At 39.1% G+C, this 24,440-nt stretch overlaps 1 protein-coding gene across 1 annotated transcript in view; it reads right to left on the bottom strand.

The window, feature by feature from the left end:
- BCL10 (BCL10 immune signaling adaptor) overlaps positions 1-24,440 on the bottom strand; it is a 509,008-nt gene that overhangs the window by 18,630 nt on the left and 465,938 nt on the right. The window lies entirely within an intron of this gene.

Raw genomic sequence — 24,440 nt, 5'->3', positions numbered from 1 at the left:
TTCATAAACAAATACTAAATCACCTTCTTAACAACAACCTACTCTCTGTCAGCATGGTTTCAGACCCTCACACAGTACCACTACAGCTTTACTCTCCTTCACTGACTCCATTAACACTAACCGTAACAACAACTACTTATCATCCTCAGTCTTCATCTACCTATCCAAAGCTTTTGATATGGTGAATCACAAACTTTTACTACATATCCTAAAATATCTTGCTCTTGACCATCTAGACTTATCCTGGTTTGAATCTTACCTAGAAAATCGTCATAGGCAGTACTTTGGAAAAACTCACTTTCAAATCTTCTACCTATCTCCATAGGCATACCCCAAGGCTCTATCCTAAGCCCTTTACTATTTTCAATTTTTATTAATGACCTTCAATCTGCTATTCCTTATGCTACCTGTATTCAATACATGAGCGATTCTACTATAATCTGTACTGCTAACTCTCTAACAGAACTCCAGTCACGTACTCAAAATGCTTTTAACACTGTAGAACAATGGTTCTCTGACCGCTGTCTACTCCTTAACCCTAAGAAAACCAAATTGTTACTTTTTTCACCTACTCGCAAATTGACTCCACCACACTTTACTCTTACGTCCTCTGACAGAACACTCATTTCTCCTGACTTGACCACAAAACTATTAGGAATAACTATTGATAATAACCTCAACTTCGACTCTCACATCAACACCACCATAAAATTAGTAAGTAAAAAATAGGATCCCTTTACAGAATCAAACCTTTCCTAACACCTACAGCAAGATCCATCATTGCTAGGTCTCACCTAATTTCTACTCTTCTCTATGCTTGCCCCATTTACACTAATCTTTCCAAAAACAACATGAAGAAACTAGAAACATCCTATCATAACATAGCTTGATTTGCTGTAGGATCTCCTTTTCGAACTCATCACTGCCAGAACCTAAAAGAATTAGGCTGGATTGAACTTCCTAACCAACTTGTTCTTCAACAAATCTTAATAGCTTGTAAGATTCTATATCAGCCAACCAACACACCAATACTCTCTAGCCTTATTTCTCCATACAAAAACCTGAAACAACTTCGCTCTTCTAACAAACTCCTGATTAATATTAGCAAACCTAACAATCATGCAGGTGACTGTTTATTCTCCAACTCTGTTGGAAAAACATGGAATAAACTACCCTCTGATATCACTTCTTTAACCTCTTTCCAACTTTTTAAAAATCAACTAAAAATCCATCTCAATAAACACTGGCTTTGCTCCTGCACTAATCCAGACTAATGCTCACTCAGGGAAAAAAAAAAAAAAAAAAAAAATTTTTCTTCTTATTTATCTTTTTAAATCATCTGTTTAAATTGCTATGTTTCTCATGTAAAATTTTTTATGCCTTTTGTGAATTGGTACAACTTATGGAGCTTTTCTCCCCGGGCCTCTACTGAAAATGGACATATATCCAGTTGGACTAGCCCGGTCAACAAATGTAAAATAAATAAATAAATAAAATAAATAAAGGTTATATTTTATTAGCAATACATACAGTCGGGTGTAGACTTGTCTTTGTTTTTGTCATTTATGAATTTTAGTAGTTTAGTTTGTACAAAGGTAGAATTAAAAAATGTGGAATGGTATGACAGTGCTAAAGGGATGCATTAGATTCTTATATATAATTAAACTAATATGGTGGACAAATGTTTCATCTCATCTTTTTAAATAAATACTATGGAAAGTTTTAATATGTTATCTATTAATGTAAATGGATTAATTAATGGCAATAAATGGAAATAATTAATAAGATATCTAAAAATTAAATAGAGGAGACATTATCTGCTTGCAAGAGATTCACTTGATAAAGATACACAATATTTAACTTAGGTTACAAAATGTTATTCTCTGCTTCTTTAACAAAAAGAGGAGGGGAACTTCTATACTGTGGAGAAAATCTACTGTAATGCCTAAGGGTAAGGAATCCATTAATAATCCCAAAGGAATATATACACTTGTAATAATTAAACATAATGGCAAACTCTATACACTAGTAATTTTTTACTGGATCTCTGGAATAAGTGCAACAGTGGCTAAAGATCACTTAAACTTACTATAAAGTCACTGGAACATGTCACAACAGACTCCTTGTGAGACTCACACTCACCTTCCCACTCATCTTGAATTAAATCTAGAGGTCCCTTCACCCTATGCCCATACAACAACTCAAAGGGTGAAAAACCTTTGGATTCCTGGGGAACCTCTCTGTAAGCAACCAGATGGGGCAAATATTTGTCCCACTCCCTCTCAAACTGATCTGCAAATGCCCATAGCATGGACTTGATTGTAGAGTTTAACCTCTCAACAAGACCATTAGTCTGGGGATGGTATGGGGTGGTCTTCATGTGCTTCACCCCACAGGACTTCCACAGACAAGCCAGCAGGTCTGACATGAAATTGGCACCTCGGTCAGTCAGTATTTCATTTGAGAAACCTACCCTGCTGAAAATCTCTAACAAAGCATTTGCCACCTTCTCTGCCTAAATGGAGGACAAAGCCACTGCCTCAGGGTATCATGTAGCATAATCTACTACCACTATGATATACTTTTTCCCTGTGGAACTTTGGGTACTCAGAGGACCCACAATATCCATAGCTACCCTCTGAAATGGCTCCTCAATTACAGGTAAAGGCATCAAAGGAGCTCTCACCTTGTCCCCTGCCTTGCCTACTCTTTGGCACTGTTCACAGGTCCTGCAGTACCCTGTTACATCTCTGGAAATTCCAAGCCAATGGAAGTTTTGCATAATATGCCTCTTTGTACATTTTATGATGAACTATGGCTAGAAGCACCAGACGGTAGGCTCTAGGCACTACCAACTGCTGTACTCCCTCACCTTCTAGCCCTCCCTCAGGGGTCCACTCTCTGTATAGTAACCCTTTGTCAAAGTATACAGATTCCTCCTTCCCTTGAGAACCAAGTGCCTCCCTAACTACCTGCCTCAGGCCTTGCAATGTAGGTCAGAGAGCTGAGCCTGTATCAACTCCCTCATTGTAACCCTTTCCAGCTCCCTTTCCACAGGAAGTCTGGCATCCTCTGACAGTGGTGCCTCACTGTCAGCCTGGGTACTACTACTCACCTCTACCTTTGCAGTCAGTCTGTCCAAGGGACCATCAGTACACACAAGCAGCTATGGCTCACCTTCAGTCTCACTGCTACAGCATAGCTCACTCCCTGAAATAACCACCTCACCAGTCCTGGCTGCAAGTAGGCAGGCAGTCTGGTTCTCCCCCAGGCTACCAGACTTGCATGCTTGTCTCCAAGCCTGACTGCATGTAACTCCGCAAGCACAGGGTACTGCACTATCAAAATCATTCTCTATCAGGGCATCTGCAGGTACATCTTTAAACACACCTACTTGCTGGCTTCCTTTTCCACCCTCCCAGTCAAGATCAACCCTAGCCAAAGGTATTTGGAATGGGATCCCTCCTAAAGCTCTGACTGGAGTAGACAGCCCAGGCAAGCAGTACTCCTCTGTAACCAGTGCAGGCTTTACAATGGTTATATTAAAGGCTGTGTCTCTCTTAGCAATGTCCTCTTTGCCATTCACTACAATAGGATATAACCTCTGGTGGTAGTATGGTACCCGTGTTGTCCCAAGACAACAGACTGCTGGCATTTTGTCTTTCCCACTTACTGGCTCCCTCACCTTTGGTTCCCCACCTTGCTTCCATGGACATCTGTATACCACATGGCCCCACTGGTTGCATTCAAAACATTTAACCCTAGCTCCTGGATATATACCTGGACTAGTGGCTTCCTCTGCTACTGGCGGATTCTGTTGACGCAGTCTGTGCTGCCCACCATGGGTTCCTTTACACCCATGAGCAGTACTGGGATCCCCTTCCTGTGCAGGGCTGCCCTGCTGGCTACGTACAGGTCTCCATTCTTCCCCAACTCATCTGAAGTAGCACATTGTCTATCAGCTAACCAGATCATCATGTCCTCAGGCAAAGTGCTAAGGGCTTGTTCCCTCACCAAAAGGTCTGCCAGCCCTTCATAAGTGGTGAACTGACATCCACTCACCCAGCTATGAAAATAAGTTCTCAGTTCAGCAACATATTCACATACATTTTCATCTGCCTTGAGTCTATGCTCACAAAACTTTTTCCTATACACTTCAGGTGTTAGCTTAAAACATTCTAACAGACATTTCTTTACAACAGTATAATCAAAACAGACAGAGTCAGGCATTTGTGATATACAAGTTACAGCTTTATCATGGAGTAAGGGGGTCTGGAAACGTACCCAAAGCTTTTGGTCAACACTATACTGTTTGCATACCCTTTCAAAGATGTGAATGAAACTATCAGAATTATCCCCCTCTTTAAATTGCGGAAGAAATTCACTGACCTGCTGTGCTTCTGGGGCCCAGTTACAGTTACTCCCCTTCCCCATTACCTCCATGACTCTGGTGAAGAGTCAGCATTTCCCACTCATGCTTCTATCTCCAAACGCCTGGCCTCCAACTCAATTCTCTTTAGCTCCAGCTGGATTTTTTAAGTCCACTGCAGAAAGTGGAGCTGTCCATCCTCTGAATCCTGGATATTCTATCTCCACTGCCAGTCTGATTGTCCTCCATGCTGTTTTCTGATGCAGCTGTAACCAAGGCTGCAATCAGGTCTGCCTCAGTCAGGTTTCCATGCACCAGTCCCCTAGCCTGGCACATCTCCACCAGCTGGCTCCTTGTCAGCTTTCCATACTCCTGTGCTGACATGCTGCCTGCTCACCCTGACTAACAAAGCTAACAAAAAAAATAAAACAATTGCGATCTCAACTCTGAGTATACAATGCGTGGCTGATTTAGAGTGCAAAACACTTTCAGAGATCACTGCACATAAGCTACAGGATTCACTCTACCCACACCACTACAAGCCAATTAGTATTTGCCAACTAATTAATATGTGATGTGGATATCCCACCGCTGCCAAGCAGGTATGTGAGGATATCTTATCCCAACCACAGCGACCAGATATGTGACGACCGTGCCCTGGCCCAGCAATCAAGGAGCCTCAATCCTCACCACTAACACCAGGGAGGTAGTGTCATAGAAGAGGAAAGGATAACAAATATACACAGTAAAGTCAATTTCCCTTAAGTGCACACAGAGTTCACAGTCAGTCTGGGGCTGGTTGCTGCCTTACTCTACAGCTCCCCAATAAGACTCCCCACTGGCACAGCTATAGGGTCCAGATCTCAGCCTAGCTGGCAAGCTAACCTCCAGTACCCTTCTCTAGCCCACCAGTGCTGTGTGTCCCTGCCCAGGTAGCTGACACACCACACACACTTTGAGATAAGTATTTATACAACTTCACAGACACTCCTGGGAAAGGCTGACACAGATTCTCTAGCTGTGCCTCTTTACCCAGACTATACAGTAGTAATTACTGTCACCACCAGCTTAATAACTATCAGCTACCCAAAGGCCCTTAAAAGGGTGTCCAATTATTACTGTGCATTATTATTATCCAATTGGTAATGTGACTATTTAGTCTAAGGCTTATTAGAGTGGCTTATTACAATAAACTCTAAATATGCAATGTACTTTAGAGCCTACTTATCTCTACACAAACCAGCCACAGGTAAAGGTTTTTAAAATATTTAATAATAAATAATTAAAACACAAGACAATACTCCTACACCACAGAGATATCTGAGTTCAGAGATCAAACAGATAGTTAAAATAATACAGTAGGACAGGTCTAATTGTCAAAGAAAAACAAAATCTAACTTTCTAATCCTTAGCTATTCTTAAGAGAAAACACAGTGCTATAATCCTACTTACCTACATATATAGAGTACAAGCACTGCTGGGGTTGATGGTCCAAGACAAAATGCTTACAGTCTCTCTCTCAACAATAGTTTTTAAACTCACTAACAGCTCTGCTAAGGCCCTCCCAAATAACATCATTTTGACACTTAGGTTTTTCCCAGTATTCACATTACATCATTTTGACACGGTCTAGAGTTCCCAGGCAAACAAACTGCATCATTTAGCAAGCTAACACCCGCTCAGGAAACTACAACAACAAAAGACATTTCATATGTACACTCCAGCAGTCATGCCTTAAGTTAAGACAATAGAAAGAATATGTTCAGCCAGCCATTTTGGCACCACCATTTAGATAATTGTAACTTCAAAGAACATTTGAAATGCTTGGCTTGGTTTTCCTTACAGCAGATGGCAAGTTTGCAACAATCTTGAAGTTGACATTTTACAGTGTTTTCTTTCACTTAACACAAGCCTGTATTTTACATTTATATATACAAATGATAGAATCATGTATCAATTCTATTTGACTAGGCTGGCAGCCTACACCCATCTTTCCCCAATCTTCACAGACATTACCCAAGATTTTATATTTATATATCTTTATTTAATATATACACACACACATTTTATATTTATATATATATATATATATATATATATATATATATATATATATATATATATATATCAAATGACTGAACACAAATCACTAAAAGCACAATTCACCTAAAACTCAATTCACCGAAACACATTTCGCCTAATGTTTGAGATGGCCTTGTCCCCACAGTAGTGCGACCCTGGAGTTAGTATATATACTAGGGGGGATGTGGTGGGCACCAACCTCTACATTGAGGGGTGTGGGGGGCCTAGCCCCCTAGATATTTTAAGTAGATATCATGTTTGGAAAAGAGTAATATATTGAAAAAAAAAATATATATATATATCAATGTATATAGTTCAAAATATTGGCAATATTTGCCCACTCTTTCTTGCAAAAGCACTCCAAATCTGTCAGATTGTGAGGTAATCTCTTATGCACAGCCCTCTTCAGGTCACCCCACAAATTTTCTACTGGATTTAGGTCTGGGCTTTGGCAGGGCCATTCCAAAACTTTAATTTTCTTCTGATGAAGCCATTCTTCTCTTTATTTGGATGTATGCTTGGAATCACTGTCGTGTTGAAAGGTAAAATTTCTCCTTATCTTCAGCTTCCTAGCAGATGCCTGAAGGTTTTGGACCAAAAGTGACTGGTATTTGGAACTGTTCATAATTCCCTCCACCTTGACTAACGTCCTAGTTCCAGCTGAAGAAAAGCAACCCCAAAGCATGATACTGCCACCACCATGCTTCACCATGGAGATGGTGTTCTTTTGATGATGCAAAGTGCTGTTTTTGCACCAAATGTACATTTTGGAATTGTGGCCAGTAAGTTCAATATTGCTGTAATTAAAAGCAAAAGGTGCCTCAACAAAATATTAGTTTAAGGGTGTGCAAACTTCTGCAACCAGCTTATTGTACATTTTTTATTTTTTATATTTTTTCCCATAACAGATTTGTTTTTCAATTGAATTGTACAGGTTATAGGTCACATTAAAGGTTGGAAAAGTTTTGAAATGATTTATTGTGCTCTCACTTTTTTATATCACAAAACCTGATATTTTAGCAGGGGGTGTGGACACATGGTATCCTAAAAAAAAAAAAAAAAGAATTGTTTCTAGAAATCATACAAGACTATAGGAGTATGGTTGTATTAGCTTCCCAGATGTAGCATCTTACTCCATTGCTGCAAATTTTAACTGCAGTACACTCTGGACAGACAACCTACGCTAGTTAATGGAAGGCCATTCAGGAGCAGATTTTGCTAAAGTCTTATAAGTTTATCAAATATGGTAAATTAGAAATATGTAACAATCTTTTCATCTGGTTAATAAAATTTACCTTAGAAGGAAATCAATTTCAATCTTTAGGCTATGCATATATAAAATCGATTCTTAAAAATTAAGATCAAAATGAAAGTTTTCATGGGATTGCAAACACCTCTAGATTTAAGGAAACTCAGAACAATGTTAAAATTAATTTATTAAAAAGGAATGGATTAGAATTATGGCCTTATTGCTTTGAAAAAGGAAAAGCTAAGTTGCCAGAATATTTAATGAAAGATTACAAGACAGATGAATCCGTTAACCAGTTAATATTACCCATTAGCAAGAAACTAAATTAATTTCTAGAGAATATATGAGTGAAGAGGAACATAACTATTCCCCTATTATAGGAACATATGAATTTTATCATTGAAGGTAAATTGGCCTACAAAGGAAGCTTGCCCAAGTTATACAAGTTAAATAATAATAATTCTGATGCAAATTATGGAACGTTTTAAATAGTAGTGGATTGAGTGACTCAACAGGGATCTCCTTTACATAATCAAATTTTCACTCACTTACTTAAAAGGACAAGACTTCTCTGAAAACTTACTTTCATGATCATGAATGGTCAGATCACAGGAATCTTACTCCACGAAAGGAAATACTTGTCCACCATGGTAAACTTTGCCCGTTTTCCCCATTGTAATGCAACTCTCTGAGTTAGTATATTTACTTAGGGGGGTGTGGAGGTGAAGCGCTCCACTTGGATGGGTTTTATTTGCTTCAGTTTATTTTGTCATGGTTGCCAAGTGGTTCCTTTCCCAGAGTATAACTGCAGTGATCTGAGTGTTTGTGAAAGTAGGTTTTCAGCGAAGTTGTCTCGTCCTTTTCTATTTCAGGTAAATGAAAATTTGATTATGTGAAGGAGACCCCTCAACAGATGGTAAGAATAAAACTGTTACTTAGATCAGTTAGTCAAACTTCAAGTTTATTTTGGAAAGTTTTTATGTAGAAGTATACACACAAAATATTTGTTACTCCCTATAATCTTTCTAAGTTTAGTAAAACGACTTCTTCAATTTGTTGGAGATGTAGCAAAGACATAAAAGCTGCTTGGATGCACGTTTATAGACTGTAAAAAATGTAATTCTGTTGGGAAGAGTCAAGATTGTAAAAAATGTAATTCTGTTGGGAAGAGTCAAGTATGTTTAAGGGGTTATGGTTTGACAACTGTTCTTTAACTAGAACAATAATATTAATGAATGTTCCACATTCTTTAGCTGTAAAAGCCAAGCAATACATCTGGAGTTTACTGGCAGCAGCTAGAAATGTTATGAAAAAATTGGAATTCATTCTCTGTTCCTACACAAATTTTTTAAATTTAACAGCAATACTATGCAAAACTGAAAAATAAGTGATCAGAATAAGATCTATAAATCATAAGACTTTTAGTGGTTGGGATTTTCCTTTGGAATCTGTAGCAAGCTTAAGTTTATATTCTTCTTTACATTTTGTAATAGTACTCAAGTTCTTTGGTGGCATGTCTCAGCATAGGTTTGAGGTATGGGATGGGAATTTTTTTGCAACTTTTCATCATTTTCCTTCTTTTGTTATACAATTTACTTGTACAGGAGTTCCGCCAGAGAAGTTTATTCCTGAATTTACCATTATATTTAGGGTACTTGCTTTTCTATGCAGCAATTTATGTGCTGGCAAAAGTCTGATGTGAACACAGTAGCCCTCTCACCTGAGTGTCTTTGAAGAGTATTGCTGGGAATTCTGCATTTGTCTTCTACAAGATTAAGTAGGTTTGCCCTGGAAAAGTCCCTAAAGATGTTCTCCTTTACTACTGGGTTAGAAAAACTAGACCTGACAAAGATGACCGATTTGTGGTCAGAATTAAGTAGAGGTGAGAATATTATGGGTGGGGTACTGTCAGGGGCTAGGTTGGTAAAGACCATCATGAATTCTAAACTGATATTGTGCAATTCTACCTAAAATTGTGATTTTGCAGTTTCCGGTCTGAAATCACCTTTTCAGATGGAAGTGTGCAACAATTCAGTTAAGATGGTGTAGGCAAGCTCTGTGTAAATATGATAAACTGTACTTGGAGAAGAACTGTTTCTCAAATTAAAGCTATATATATATTTAGCTTTGTTAAAAACTTTTAGAATGCTCGTATTAGAGGGTCTATATCATGACGTTTGAAGTATCACTTCACAATTCACTTTTAAAAGGTGATTTTTCTAATCAGTTTATACAAATGAGGGCAAAGACAGTGGTACAGTTTACACAGATGGAAATCCAATGACCATACATTACAAACTGGGACTCAAAATATTATGAAATTATGAAGTTATGGTTGCACATTTGAAATTCAATAGAATGTAAAACAAAAAAAAAACTGCAAATTTGTCAATAAGCAGTCAGCTAACAAAGGAGTGGGAAGGGTCTCAAGGCTGCTAACCAAGGAGTGGAAAGGGTCTAAGTCTAGGAAAGAAGATCAAGCTGCAAGATTGCAGAAGGTAAATAGGACATTGGAGGCTGCTGCATTATGGATCAGCAGTGGTAGAAAACAAATGCCTTTTCTTGAAGGAGTAAAACAGACGTATAAACCTGGAGCATGTCATGCTTGGTTAGTCTGCATTTTTACACCAAAAGCTGTAGTCGACAGCAGTACCTTTTGAATGTGCAGCATGTTTTGGGTGTGGGCAGTGGAGTGAAGAAAACAATTACAGTGTTACTCAAAGTGAAGCCCACTCTGCAACACAGTCCACTGAACAAGACAACAGTAAGCATGTCTGTTTATGTATGCAGGTAGGGTAAGGAGTGGGTGGGGGCTTCAGCATAGCACTAACTCTCCACATATGCATGTAGTGCAAACTACTGCGTCCACTACTTACCATGGCACATATAGCATTGACAGGCAATGGAAGGGGTGTATCACTAAAACTGAGTCCTGACACAGCTCTCTGTATGTACAAGTACGCATTAAACATATATCACTTTACACTGTGCTCATTCCACTACACTGAAATTTTACAGAGTTACAGTCCACAGCAATATTGCTTTTGACAGACAACAGACATCTTTATTAGTCTTAGAGTATGGTTAAAGAGGTGGGCAATGCATTTGAAGACTTAGGACCACTGGTACTAGTAGCAAGACCCTATTTACAACATTCCATCATTGTACAGCCATTGCATGTCTACTACATTTATCTTCTGCTGTGGGGCAGAGACACAGAAAAAAAATATTGGTAGTCAAAGTTATTTTCAGGATGAAATTAGCAATAGGGTTGTCATATTACACTGAATTCAGTAACGAGATTGTCACAATGAACTTTGTCAATATGAAATGTGGCTGTACTTACAGCTACATCTATGATTATTTAGGAACAGTCTGTATTTAGAAGCAACAGGGTAGCCATATTGAACTGCAAAGGCTGAGCCTAAATCCTTATAAACAATGTTTTAGCTGTTATTTGCACTGTCAGAATTTGTTTTTTGTCTTCCTATATTTGCTAACACTTGTCTGCCCTTTCACTCAGTGTCAGCTTTGATATAGCTATATTTTAAGACAAATGTTATATTCTTCTACGTGTGTGCCTGGTCTTAACTTGCACAGTCAAGTCCTGTTTTAGGTATACTGTGTTGTTAAGCATTCAGGTCATGGTCTTTCCGCTTGTGTCCTGACACCTGGCAGAAAATACTGCGGTTCACCATCCTACTTAAGAGAAATCATATAAATGATTAACAAATGAATAACATTGTTACTTTAAAATGTGGCTGGTGAGAAAGTGTACCAGATGTATGAAGATACATCAGTTACAACAGACATTGTTCTTGATGTACAAGACAACTTACTAAAATACTTGTAGCCAAATAAATTTGTAATGTGAAGTGAGAAATGCTACAGAGAATGATTGTTAAACTGTAGACATCTCATGTGTTACATCAAATGAGAGTCTATCAAAGAGCCGTGGGTTTTCAAACACTTTTGAAAAAAAAAAATCAAAGGAGTAGTGCTGGAATGAGGCACTGACAGATCCAGATTTATCTTCAATGTAACCAACAGCAGCAGATTACTTGAGTTATCAGCACTGATGAGAAAGATGGTAAAAAATAAAGAACGGAAATGTATAACCTCAGTAAAATGCATCACACTTGAGTCAACATACATGCGGAAAACAGATAACCAAAAAATCATCCAGAAAGAGCAGACTGGTGCAAATATAGAAAAAACATGAACAGGGAAAATGCACTGAAATATCAGCATACCAATTAACATAATTTGAAGAAACACTGTTTTAAACAGTCACATTTGAAAAAAACTAGTAGTAGCAACAAAACTTGATTTTGTAATATTGTGGGCATTCTTCAAATAATGTTAATTGGTATGCTAATATTTAATGTATTTTCATTGGTGGTTTTTGAATGAGTTTAAGTTATATAAAATGTTTGGGGTTTAATTCTTTAGTTCTGATCAGGTCCCAATGAGTTGGGACAAAAGTGTTTAACTTATTCTGACAATAAAAGTTTTTAATCTATATTTACAATGGAGTGCTCTTTCTAGCTGATTTTTTGGTCAATTTGTTTCCTTTATCGGCTTGGAGCTTTAGCTTGCTTATACAAATAAAAAGTACATCCGACTGAAGTAAATCATTTAAAAGTTCACCTTAACTCAAAAGGCAGCACACTACCGCAGCAGTTAGAGCTGTTGCCATACAGTTCTTCGTTCTGTGCACAGATTCTGGGGATTGCACCTGCTGGCACTACAGAACGGGTCAGCAAAAGAAGGGCACTGTCATATTTCAGCTAGTGAGCCATTTCCTCCCAGTCTAAACTCAATTCTCTTGCATGTGTATTGGGCAGACCATAAGGTGTTGTCTCAGGATGCATTTATCTGGCCAAAGTAGCCTCATCTCCTCAGCTCCCCTGCTCAGCCCAGAACAGCAATCCATCCCAGAGTCCTAGCTTCCTCTATCCACTCACCATGTCCCCCTCCCCAGTATGGGTATGCCCCTCCACTGTCACGCTGGTCAAGCCAATAATTAAAGTTAGGTTAACTGGGTCATTGTTAGGGTTTTGTCCCTCTATTCCATTAGTGCAGGAGTTTTTTCTCTCTTTTTATAAACATATATTCAATATTCCTTTGCAGCCCTTTTACTAGCATTTATATTAACTCCAATAACAGTGTTTACATTTCTCTGATTTATCTATCTTCTCTTAGCACAGGTTTTGTATAACCATACCAATTTCTTATAAGAGAACAATTAGCCTGATCTGCATAACAGTTACCCTTCTATTTGGCAACATTTGTAAGACTTAATTTTCTGCAGATGCCATTAATTTTCTGCAGATGCTATAAATGGCCCTGAGTTTTTCTGGCTGGGCAACAGCGGTATAAAAATTATTCCCTGCAAAAGCCCTTCTGTTCTGAAATTTATATGACATATTTTTATTTATTTTATGACAGTTTTATAACTGGGTAGGTAATCAGAACAAAACAGTTTAGAGAAAAGAAGAGGAGCAATTACATAAAGCACACAGTGAGAAAAACAACCAGGAACAATAAAGATACATAGTTTGGAAAATAAGATTATATGGCATGACCACTCGATCATCATCTTCTTTCAGCTGTTCCCATTAGGGGTCGCCACAGCGTATCACCTGCTTCCATTTCTTCTTGCCCTCTGCATCTTGCGCTGTCACACCAACCACATGCATGTCCTCTCTTACCACATCCATAAACCTTAACTTAGGCCTTCCTCTTTTCCTGTTACCTGGTAGCTTCATCCAATATACTCAGCATCCCTCCTCAGCACATGTCCAAACCAATCTTGCCACTCTAACTTTGTCTCCAAACCTTCCAACCTGGGCTGACCCTCTAATATACTTATTCCTAATCCTGTCTAACCTCGTCACACCCAGTACAAATCTTAACATCTTTAACTCTGCCACATCCAGCTCAAACTCCTGCCTTTTGCCAGTGGCACTGTCTCCAACCCATATAACATAGTTGGTCTCACTACCCTCTTGTAGACCTTCCCTTTCACTCTTGCAGGTACTCGTCTGTCACAAATCACTCCTGACACTCTCCACCCACTCCATCCTACCTGTACTCTCTTTTTCACCTCTCTTCCACTCTCACCGTTACTCTGAACTATTGACCCCAAGTATTTAAACTCATCCACCTCTACTCCTTGCATCTTCACCATTCCTCTTATCCTCCCTCTCATTCACACACATATTCTGTCTTAATCCTGCTGACCTTCATTCCTCTTCTCTCTAGAGCATATCTCCATCTCTCCGGGGTCTCCTCCACCTGCTCCCTACTCTCACTACAGATCACAATGTCATCTGCAAGCATCATAGTCCATGGGGACTCCTGTCTGATCTTGTCTGTCAACCTGTCCATCACCATTGCAAATAAGAAAGGGCTCAGAGCTGATCCTTGATGTAACCCCACCTCCACCTTAAATGCATCCGTCACTCCCACCGCAGACCTCACTGCTGTCACACTACCCTCGTACATATCCTGTACCACTCTTACATACTTCTCTGACACTCCTAACTTCCTCATACAATACCACAACTCTTCTCTAGGCACCCTGTAATATGCTTTCTCTAAGTCTACACAAACACAATGCAACTCCTTCTGACATTCTCTGTACTTCTCCATCAACACTCTGAGCAAACATCGCATCTGTAGTTCTCTTTCCCGGCATGAAACCATACTGCTGATCACTAATCATCACGTCCCTTTTTAATCTAGCTTCCACTACTATTTCCCATAACTTCATGCTGTGACTGATCAATTTAATCCCTCTGTAGTTACTACAGCTCTGCACATCACCCTTATTCTTAAAAATCAGTACCAAAACACTTTCTCCATTCCTCAGGCATCCTCTCGCTTTCTAAGATTTCATTAAACAATCTGGTTAAAAACTCCAATGCCATTCCACCTAAACACCTCCATGCTTCCACAGGTATGTCATTTGGGCCAACAGCCTTTCCATTCTTTATTCTCTTCATAGCTACCCTTACTTCCTCCTTGCTAATCCATTGTACTTCATGATTCACTATCCCTACATCATCCAACCTTCTCTCCCTCTCATTCTCTTCATTCATCAACCCCTCAAAGTACTCTTTCCATCTCCTCAACACACACTCCTCACTTGTGAGTATGTTTCCCTCATTATCCTTTATCACCTTTACCTGCAGCAAATCTTTCCTAGCTCGGTCCCTCTGTCTAGCCAATCAGTACATGCCCTTTTCTCCCTCCTTAGTGTCCAACCTTTCATATGACTCTTCATATGCCTTAACCTTAGCCTTTGCCACCTCTCTCTTTGCCATGCACCTCATCTCCTTATACTCCTGTCTACGTTCTTCATCTCTCTGACAATCCCACTTCTTTGCCAACCTCTTTGTCTGTATACTCTCCTGTACTTCCACATTCCTCCCTCATGTCTCCTTGTCGTCCTTCCTCTGTCCCAATGTGATACCAAGCACCTTTCTAACCATCTCCCTTACTAGCTCTGCTGTAGTTACCCAGCTATTTGGTAACTCTTCACTGCCACCCAGTGCCCGTCTTAACTCATCCATGAACTCCACCTCACAATTACCCTTTTTCAATTTCCACCATTTGATCCTTGGTGCTGCCCTCACACTCCTCCTCCTCTTCTTGATCACAAACGTCATCCTACAAACCACCATCCTGTGCTATCTAACTACACTTTCTCTGGTCACCACTTTACAATCTCCAATCTCCTTCAGACTGGCCCTCCTGCATTAGATATAATCCACCTGTGTGCATCTTCCTCCACTCTTGTATGTCACCCTATGCTCCTCCCTCTTGTTAAAATACGTATTCACCACAGCCATGTCTATCCTTTTCGCAAAATCCACAACCATCTGACCTTCTGCATTCCTTTGTTTAACACCATACGTACCCATCACTTCCTCATCCCCTCTGTTCCCTTCACCAACATGCCCACTGAAATCTGCTCCAATCACCACTCTCTCACCTTGGGTACAGTCATCACCAATTCATCCAATTCACTCCAAAATTTTTCTTTCTCATCCATTGCACACCCAACTTGTGGAACATATCCACTAACACTCATCATTACACCATCAATTTCTATCTTCATAAACATCACTATCCGACACTTTTTTTCACCTCCAAAACACTCTTAGCATATTTTTCCTTTAGAATAACTCCTACGCCATTTCTCCTCCCATCCACACCATGATAAAACAATTTGAACACACCTCCGATGCACCTAGCCTTACTCCCCTTCCATCTGGTCTCTTGACACGCAATATACCCACCGTCCTTCTGTCCATCATATCAGGTAGCTCTCTCCCTATACCAGTCATACTGCCAACATTCAAAGTTCCAACCCTCACTACCACAGTCCTAACCTTTCTCCTCTCTTCCTGCCTTCGGCCATGCCTTCCGCCTCTTCTCCTCCTTCAGCCAAAAGTAGCCCAATTTCCGCCAGCACCCTATTGGCTAACAATACTGGTGGCGGTCATTGTTAACCCAGGCCTCGACCGATCTGGTATGGAAATATTTACAGGTGACTGCATGAAATGATTTGGCGAAGTTTTACGCCAGATGCCCTTCCTGATGCAACCCTCTCCATTTATCCGGGCTTGGGACCGGCACAAAGAAATGCACTGGCTTGTGCATCCCCAGTGGCTAGGTTGCATGACCCCTCGGTATACACAAAATATATTATTTCAAATAATTATGCACAGTATATGCAGAGTTATCCTTTATTAAAAAATGTCAACCATTAACATTATCCATTTGAAAGGCTATACTGAAAAACATTCTGGGGATTAAAGTCATCAAGCCATCAATATGTCAATGTACTGAAATAATAAATATTGCATTGCAATGTACTATCCAACATCCCTGAAACAAACTAATGTATATTTCTGAGCCTGGTCTTCCTATAACTCTTTTCCTTAACATGACAGTCCTAGAGATTTTTTTTTGTTTTGATTCTGGTCTTTTGTTTACATTTTTAGTGTAGCTATCTGAGCATGTCCCCGTGATTTTTATCCTCGGAGAAATGCAGTCTTTCAGGAGTTTTATGATCTCTCTTGCTACTACCTTGCAGGAAAGCACATCAACAATGCAATGCTAAAACATTCAGAGAGAGAGCTCATAGGTGTGTACTACACTAATGGCCCTGGAGCCTTAACAAGCCTAGCCCATAGGATTACCCTAGCATCGTGCCACCTGACCTTAGTTCCCAGTGCCTCTGTTGAGTAAAGCCACTGGAGTGATCCCTGGGGTGAATTTTTCATTTCCCATCCACTCATCAAGATTTCTCTTGAAGAGGGCCAGCGAGGTGCTCTGCTTGACATGTATGGGAAGTCCATTCCATAGCATGGGCAGTCTCTGGGTAATGAACCTGTCCCTCCAGCATGTTCTGTTGATTGTGGTAATGAGGTTGAGGTCTCTGGAGAGTGTGGTGCGGAGAGACTGGGATTTCTTCAGATGTAGCATCTCTAACAGAGCTGGGTCAGACATGGCTTTGTAAGTCAAGCAGAGATCGCCTCTAAGTAGGCGATATGAGACGGAGAATAGTTGGAGTTTGTGTAGTCTGTCCATATAGGACAAATGTTTAAAACCTAGAATCCTCTTTTAAGAGGTACTTTTGTGGTCAATCCAGTTGCAGGTGTTTAGTGAGGTACATGCCAAATGAGGCATTGTACTCTATGACTGGCCTAATGAGGCAAGAGTAGAGGAAGACAATGACCTCTTTCTTCCTGGATGCAAAGCCCTTAGTAATGAGATGTGCCACATAGAAGGACTTTCTGACCACAGTGACAATGTGGTGGTGAAAAGAAAGGTTGTTGTCAACCTGTGTTCCCAGATCTCTTAAAACATCTTCTTTGTTGAGTGGACTACCATCGATGTGGTAATTCATGAGAACTGGGTTTTTTCCCAAAGGGGATGACTATGCATTTTTTTGGCATTGAGCTTAAGGCCATGGTTCTGACACCATTCGTTTGTCTCAGTGAGGCCTTTCTGCAGGATGTCAACATCACTTGGGGAGTTAATAGCAGCTCCCAACTTGTAATCGTCTGCAAACTTTGGCAGATAGAGTCCCTTCATGTTGGCCTGGACTTCAGAGAAGTAGATACCAAACAGAAAAGGACCCAGGAGCAAACCCTGTGGGACTCCCTTGTGGCTGGTCGGCAGTCTGACTTGGAGTCAGCTACTTTCACACTGTGGGTTCTACCTGTGAGCCAGTTTGCAACCCACCTAGTGATACAGGGGTTGATGCCTAGCTTAGTGAGTTTTTCTATGATTCCTGAGTGGGGAATGGTATCAAAGGCCTTGGCCAGATCAAGGTAGGCTGTATGAACCACCTTGCTTTCATCCACAACTCAGTTTTCTGTTCATTTCATTTTGTATTTTATTTTATGTGGATTTCTGAATGCTAGCCAACTGCTATGGTGTTATGCATGACCATACCTCTCAACCTGGAAACATCAAAAATCTGGACAAGGCCCATGAAAAATAGATACAAATCTGTACGCTGTTTAACATAACATTTGCATACATAATTATGTAACCCCGCCCACTCCAATGGAATTGTGGGATCCCAACTTTCTAATGCAAACTGAAGAAAAGACAAATAAAAAATGGCACCAGAGTCCCACTGCAGCCATTCCAATGTCCCATTACCTGGCTATTCTGCCCCATTTACCATAAACACTAATGTGTGCATAAGGCTTTACTTCTACACTGACTATTTGGATTTTATTTTTACACTTTACAGCACAATGCACAAACACTAAGACATCTGTTAAACAAAGCAATACTGTCTCACAATAAAATTAGACTTGGCATTAAAACTTCTGCCCTTGAAACTCACATTTGTTAAAAGAGCATTGAAACCTACACCACATTCAAAGAAAATGCATCTGGTCAGTGGTGGATAAAGATTACCTTTGGGCTGTTTTCAAATCATTGTCCCCTTGCACACAAAACAAGAAACATACATGTGTTCTTTGATACACCTTCCTGACTTTAGTAAATTATATTCCTTGTATAATGCAGCACACTTGTTGGACACAGCACATTTTAAATTTGTTTGAACATTTTTTCAGTAGGCAATGAAACCAAATGCATGAACCAGTAATGACAAAACTGCCCAATTCAGAACATTTCCATCATAAAAGTCTACTTACACACACACACACACACACACACACTATACATATAAAAATAGAATGACAGTAGTGTAAGGCATAGGCATCTTGCACATCTTCTTACACTTATTTTCAATTTAAGTTTTTTCTTTGGTTGGCGGGGGGGGGGGGTACAAAATGCCAAAAACCAGGGACATATTTTAAACATTGCTTGTATAATTTTGGAAAGTTGCCAGAATAAAATGTTATGTTATCACTATGGATTTCACTGGCATGTCTTGAACACAGGACCCTATGCACTGCAGTCAGGGCAGCATACCACTATGCCAAATCAGCAGCTTGTTTCCAAAAATATAGGAAGACTGAAACTATTCAGTTCTCATTTCTCACCAAAGTTCTCAACCTCTTAGTACAAAAAATCTGGACAAAGCCAACAATGCAGCTCCAAAATAGGTACAAATTTCAAATAGTGATCTTATAAACTTAGAACATTGCTAGAATAAAAGGTTTTGTTACCATTTATTTTCTGAAGAATATGAAGTCTGAAATTCAAATGCCTGTCATTATTTAATAAATTCAACCTTCACCTTCAGTGATTTGTTACAAACAACCTGAAACCACAGATTTTATGAGGAACAGATCAAAAAATTCACAAGTGGTGGTGGCTAGGGACATTAGGCTCTTTTTACCCTATACCCAGGGTACAGGGTTTGAGCCTGAGTACTCTAGCCACCACTACATGCCCTCCCTAACCTCATTTACATGTGACACCAGACCTTACTCTATTCAGTAGACTGTGACTATGTTACAGTTCAGAGGGATTTGTGGGTATTTATGAATAGGGACAGCACTGCCCATTACACATGGCACCTTGCGCAGCTTTAAGTACTATTAAAGGTGACTGTAAATCCCAACCTTGTGTTTTACAGTAAGCCAGTCATTTATTTGTCCTTAATCAACTTGTACAATCTCCTACTCACTTTTATGCCTTCATTGTCCACCACATTCTTCAAGAATGTTGCCAGTATTTTTAAGTCCATTTTTTCTTCTGTAATCGCTATATGTATTTGCTTTCCCTTTTGGATAATATCTCTCCATACCTTACCACTTCCCATCCACATACACTTTCTATTCTCTCTCTCTCTCTCCCTTTGAAGATTATAACCCTAAATATCTGTCTTCTAGTTATATTATTTGGTGCATCATTTCATCACATGACAGTACACAGAGGACTACCACTAGGGGTTAATTTGTCAAGTGATGGATACATTACTTTTGTCAAATTAGTTTGCTTATTACAGTTCTCCTTTCATAATAAACATCCTGCTCATCTGTGTTATTTTTGGCATGTTATTGTAACTATCTTTGTATCCAATATCCTCTTTTCTCCTTAAGTCATTCGTAGGTCAGTGATCTTACTTTATGATATTGCATAAAAGGTAAGAAAGTATACTGGAACTCATGCACAACCAAGGCTCCTGCCTGCCGCTGTGTGGTTTCCATAACAATATGAAACTGTGAGGAAAAACATGAGAGGCTTTTACTGTTATGAAAAGAACAATGTAGAAGAATACATTCAGATGCAAAGCTCTAATGAATTGTATTGTTTTTTGTTTTACATGCGCGCGCGCGCACACACACACACACACACACACACACACACACACACACACACACACACACACACACACACACACACACACACACACCCTCCCCTACCTTACGATTCAACAGCCAAGATATCCATCCACATAATGAAGGAAAACAGCTTGCTTGCAGCTACGATGGTTTCCAATGAATGAAAACAGCTAAGTAAGCTAACTGCTTACAAGCCAGCATAAAAGACTTGCTTTCCGATGAAAGAAGATGCAACAGAACTGCTTCCAAAATGAAGTTTTCTAATAACTCTTCCCACCGCTTGCAGCATTTGAACAGCTCAGCCAGAAATGTGTGCACAGCTATTCCGATAGGCTGGTAGCACTGATGATGCTAACGTCATCGCGCATGTGATGACGTCGGCCAAAACACTGCGAAAATGTAAAAATAAGTGGAAAAAATCGGAAATGATGGGGTGCCATTTGGGAATCGTTGCACCCCATCATTTCTTCCCCAAAACCCGGTAAAAACCGAGGAATTTGGGACATTTGGAAGGTATGTGAATGACTGCTACTTGGCTCAGTAGAAAGCATCAGATTGATGCAAGTTTCAAATAGCAGTAGAAGCAGTCTTTTTATCATGTCTTGTTTTTTGATCTCGGAATATTAACCAAGTATAATGGTTTTCTCACCTGCTGTAAAAAAAAAGTGTGTGATGCAAGCAACAGATTCGTTTTAAACAAATGAAATCCAAAACTTACTGTCACAATGGGAGCTGTACAGTATGGCAACCTGTGATAGTTATACATACCAATTCTGAGATTGCTTTACTACAGAGTTGTTGTGTCTTTCGGCTTTTCCCGGTTAGGGGTCGCCACAGCAGTCCGCTAATGATTGGAAGTAGATTTTTACGTGCCGAGTTGCCAGCTCTGACGCACAACCTTCAACGAAGGTACGCCCATTTGCGCATATCTCCACACAGAAGACACTCTAGCTGAGAATCGAACAGGACAATGTCATACTGTGAGGCAGCAACACTACCACAGCACCACCACCGCAGCTTTACTACAGAGTAAGGGAAATACATCAATAGCGTAGAAAAATCCTTTATTTCCGCTTTCGTCAACAGACTTCATCAGAATAACGTCAAACTAAAACACATCAAATATATATACTCTATCAAACATCCAATTAACCAATTAATCAATCAATTAACATATATAAGAAATTTATACAACTATAAAAAATATATATAAAATTACAATAAAATTAATATGGTTCAATAAATTAACATCAGTTAAATAAAGAAAGTGAACCAAGCGCTTTTTTATCAATACTTAACGGGGCCCCTTTTAAAAAACATTTAATGTTAATGGTCTCATTTAAACCAGGTGGTTTATCAGCCTTTAACTTCACCTGCCACAGTGTTTCCCTTTGCTCTACATAATTTTTATAATCACCACCTCTTAAATCAGTTTTAACTACCTCTACTACTGAAAAAACAAATTTTTTAAAATTGTTACAAGTAACAGAGTGTCTAAATAAAACACTATTGACATCTTTAATTTTGATGTTATAAATATGCTCACGAATGCGAACATTTAAACTGCGGGTGGTCATGCCGACATAAAACCCAGAACAGGAACAACACATAGCAACGTACACTACCCCCTCAGTACGACAATTAACATATTCTGGCACCATAATAGTCCGCTGATAAGAGTCTATAACAATAATGGGACCTGTGGCAATAAACCTACACATGTTACAATTGTTACATGTAAACATACCCTTAACCTCTTTTTTCGAATTGTTCAATGTATCATGACCAAATTCCAGAGCTTTCTTGATGTTAAATAAATTCCTATAAACAAAATTAGGTTTGTTGCCCAAAACCCGAAAAATATCTGAATTGCCTTCAATAATTTTCCAATTATTCAAGAGAATTCTTTTAATGCACTCTCCATCGATGCTCATTTCTAAAGAACAAACTACATTGTCGAATTTTTCAAAATTCGTATTTTTGTTACTTGGAATACTTAAAGAACTAGGGCTCAAGATATTTAATAAGGCTGGATAGTATTGCTCACGTTTACCTATTACTTCACTTATAATTTTATTCAATAACTCCAATGGGTACCCTCTCTGAAGAAATAAATTTTTTATAAACCCAATCTCCAAACAGAGATCAGTTTCATCTGAGGTCATCCGACAAGCTCTGATGACTTGTCCCTTAGGGATGTTACAAATCATGTGTTTGGGATGTGCACTGGAATAATGAACATAACTGTTCGTAAATGTACTCTTCCGGTGTATCTTACTTCTGAATTTCCCTGCCGTGAAATCCCATGTAACACATACATCCAAAAAATTTATTGTAAAACCCACACCTCCCAAAGTAAATTTCAAAAAACAGTTGAACTTATTTATTTCAAAAAGAAATTTGTCCACAGTTGTTTTGTCCCCCTCCATAATAAAAACCAAGTCGTCTACAAATCTCTGGTAAAATAAAATATTAAATTTAGTGGTTAAAGACTTAAGAAAGACAGATTCCCACCAGATCATAATAATATTGGCATAAGAGGGTGCAGCTGGGGACCCCATAGCTACCCCTCTCACTTGTCGGTAAAATTTATCCTTAAAAATAAAAAAGTTATTTTGTAAAATTATCTCAATAAACCTACAGATAGTGCCAATTTGTCCGGTTGAATGTTGCCCATTGTTAGTTAGCACACATCGCACAGCTTCTATCCCGTCATCATGTGGGATACATGTAAATAAAGAAATCACATCTAAAGTGAAAAGCACATGTTTGTTGGGATCAAAAGTTGCCGTAGTGGCAAACAAATTCAATTTTGTCAAAAAATGCCAAGAATCCTGTAGGAAACTTTCTTGTTTAATAACAATAGGATTAAGGGTGGCATCGATGACCAAGGAAATTCCTTCAGTAACCGAGTTTGGTGCTAATACTATTGGCCTAAAAGGAGGCTCAATGGCGTTCTTATGGGTTTTTGGAATCCCAAACAGGATCCCAATTCTGGGGTTGTTAATAACACAAAACTCATAAACGTCTAGGTCTATTTCATTGGTCATTAAAGCTTCATAAAGAAAAGAATGCACTAAACGTTGTTTCTTTTTGATGTTATAAAGCGCAATTAATTCATATTCGTCTTTGTTCTGTAACAGTTGCAACATTCTCGAACAATATGCATCCTGTTTCATTATAACTATGTTGCCCCCCTTGTCACTTTTCATAAATCTAACGTCCCTGTTTCTCTGACATAACTCATGAAAGGCTTTCCTGTCGTTATAACTTAAATTATAATCTGTTTTGGTTTTATTTGAAAAAATCATCTCAACCTCCCTAATGCAAGCTTCCTCAAAAACTTTTATAGTATTATTAAGGATGGGGTTATAACTTGACGGTTTTTTTAACCTTTTTGCAACCTGTGGAACATCACTCAAGATGTAATTTAAGTTCATCTTTCTAGTGAACTTCTTAATGTCCACTATTGTTCTACATAAATCTGCCTTCTTAGATGGAATAAAATTTAAACCTAAACGCAAGAGTTTAAATTCACGTTCAGTAAAGGTGTAATCTGTTAGGTTAATAATGTCCAGAGAGTCATTCAGAGAAGTTAGTTCTCGTCCCCTGAGGAGTTCGAATTCAGGAAGGTTCGACTTCTCGTGAAGACCGTTTTCTTCAACGGTAAGCCTTTCTTCCCTAAAAAATCATTCATACTGTTAGCGTTACCAACTTTATTAAAGGACCCATTTGAAGTGGTGGAAATACTTCTTTCAGTTGGAATCTCATCACCGGTTTGTTCTTGAGCACTGGCTCCCCCACTTGACTTTTTGTCACTTAAAACAATGTCTGCCTGTTCAGAGATTTTTAAAGAACCGACAGTACGTCGTGTAGGTGAGGAGGTACAAACTTCATTTGAGTTCCCACAGTTAGTACCAGGAACACAGGTATTCGTTTTTCTGTA

This window comes from Protopterus annectens, chromosome 6.part0 (assembly GCF_019279795.1).
Source record: "Protopterus annectens isolate FY-2018-M chromosome 6.part0, PAN1.0, whole genome shotgun sequence".
Classification (NCBI taxonomy): domain Eukaryota; kingdom Metazoa; phylum Chordata; order Ceratodontiformes; family Protopteridae; genus Protopterus; species Protopterus annectens.
The sequence above is the reverse complement of the archived record's forward strand: the minus strand, read 5'-3'. Positions and strand labels throughout refer to the sequence as shown.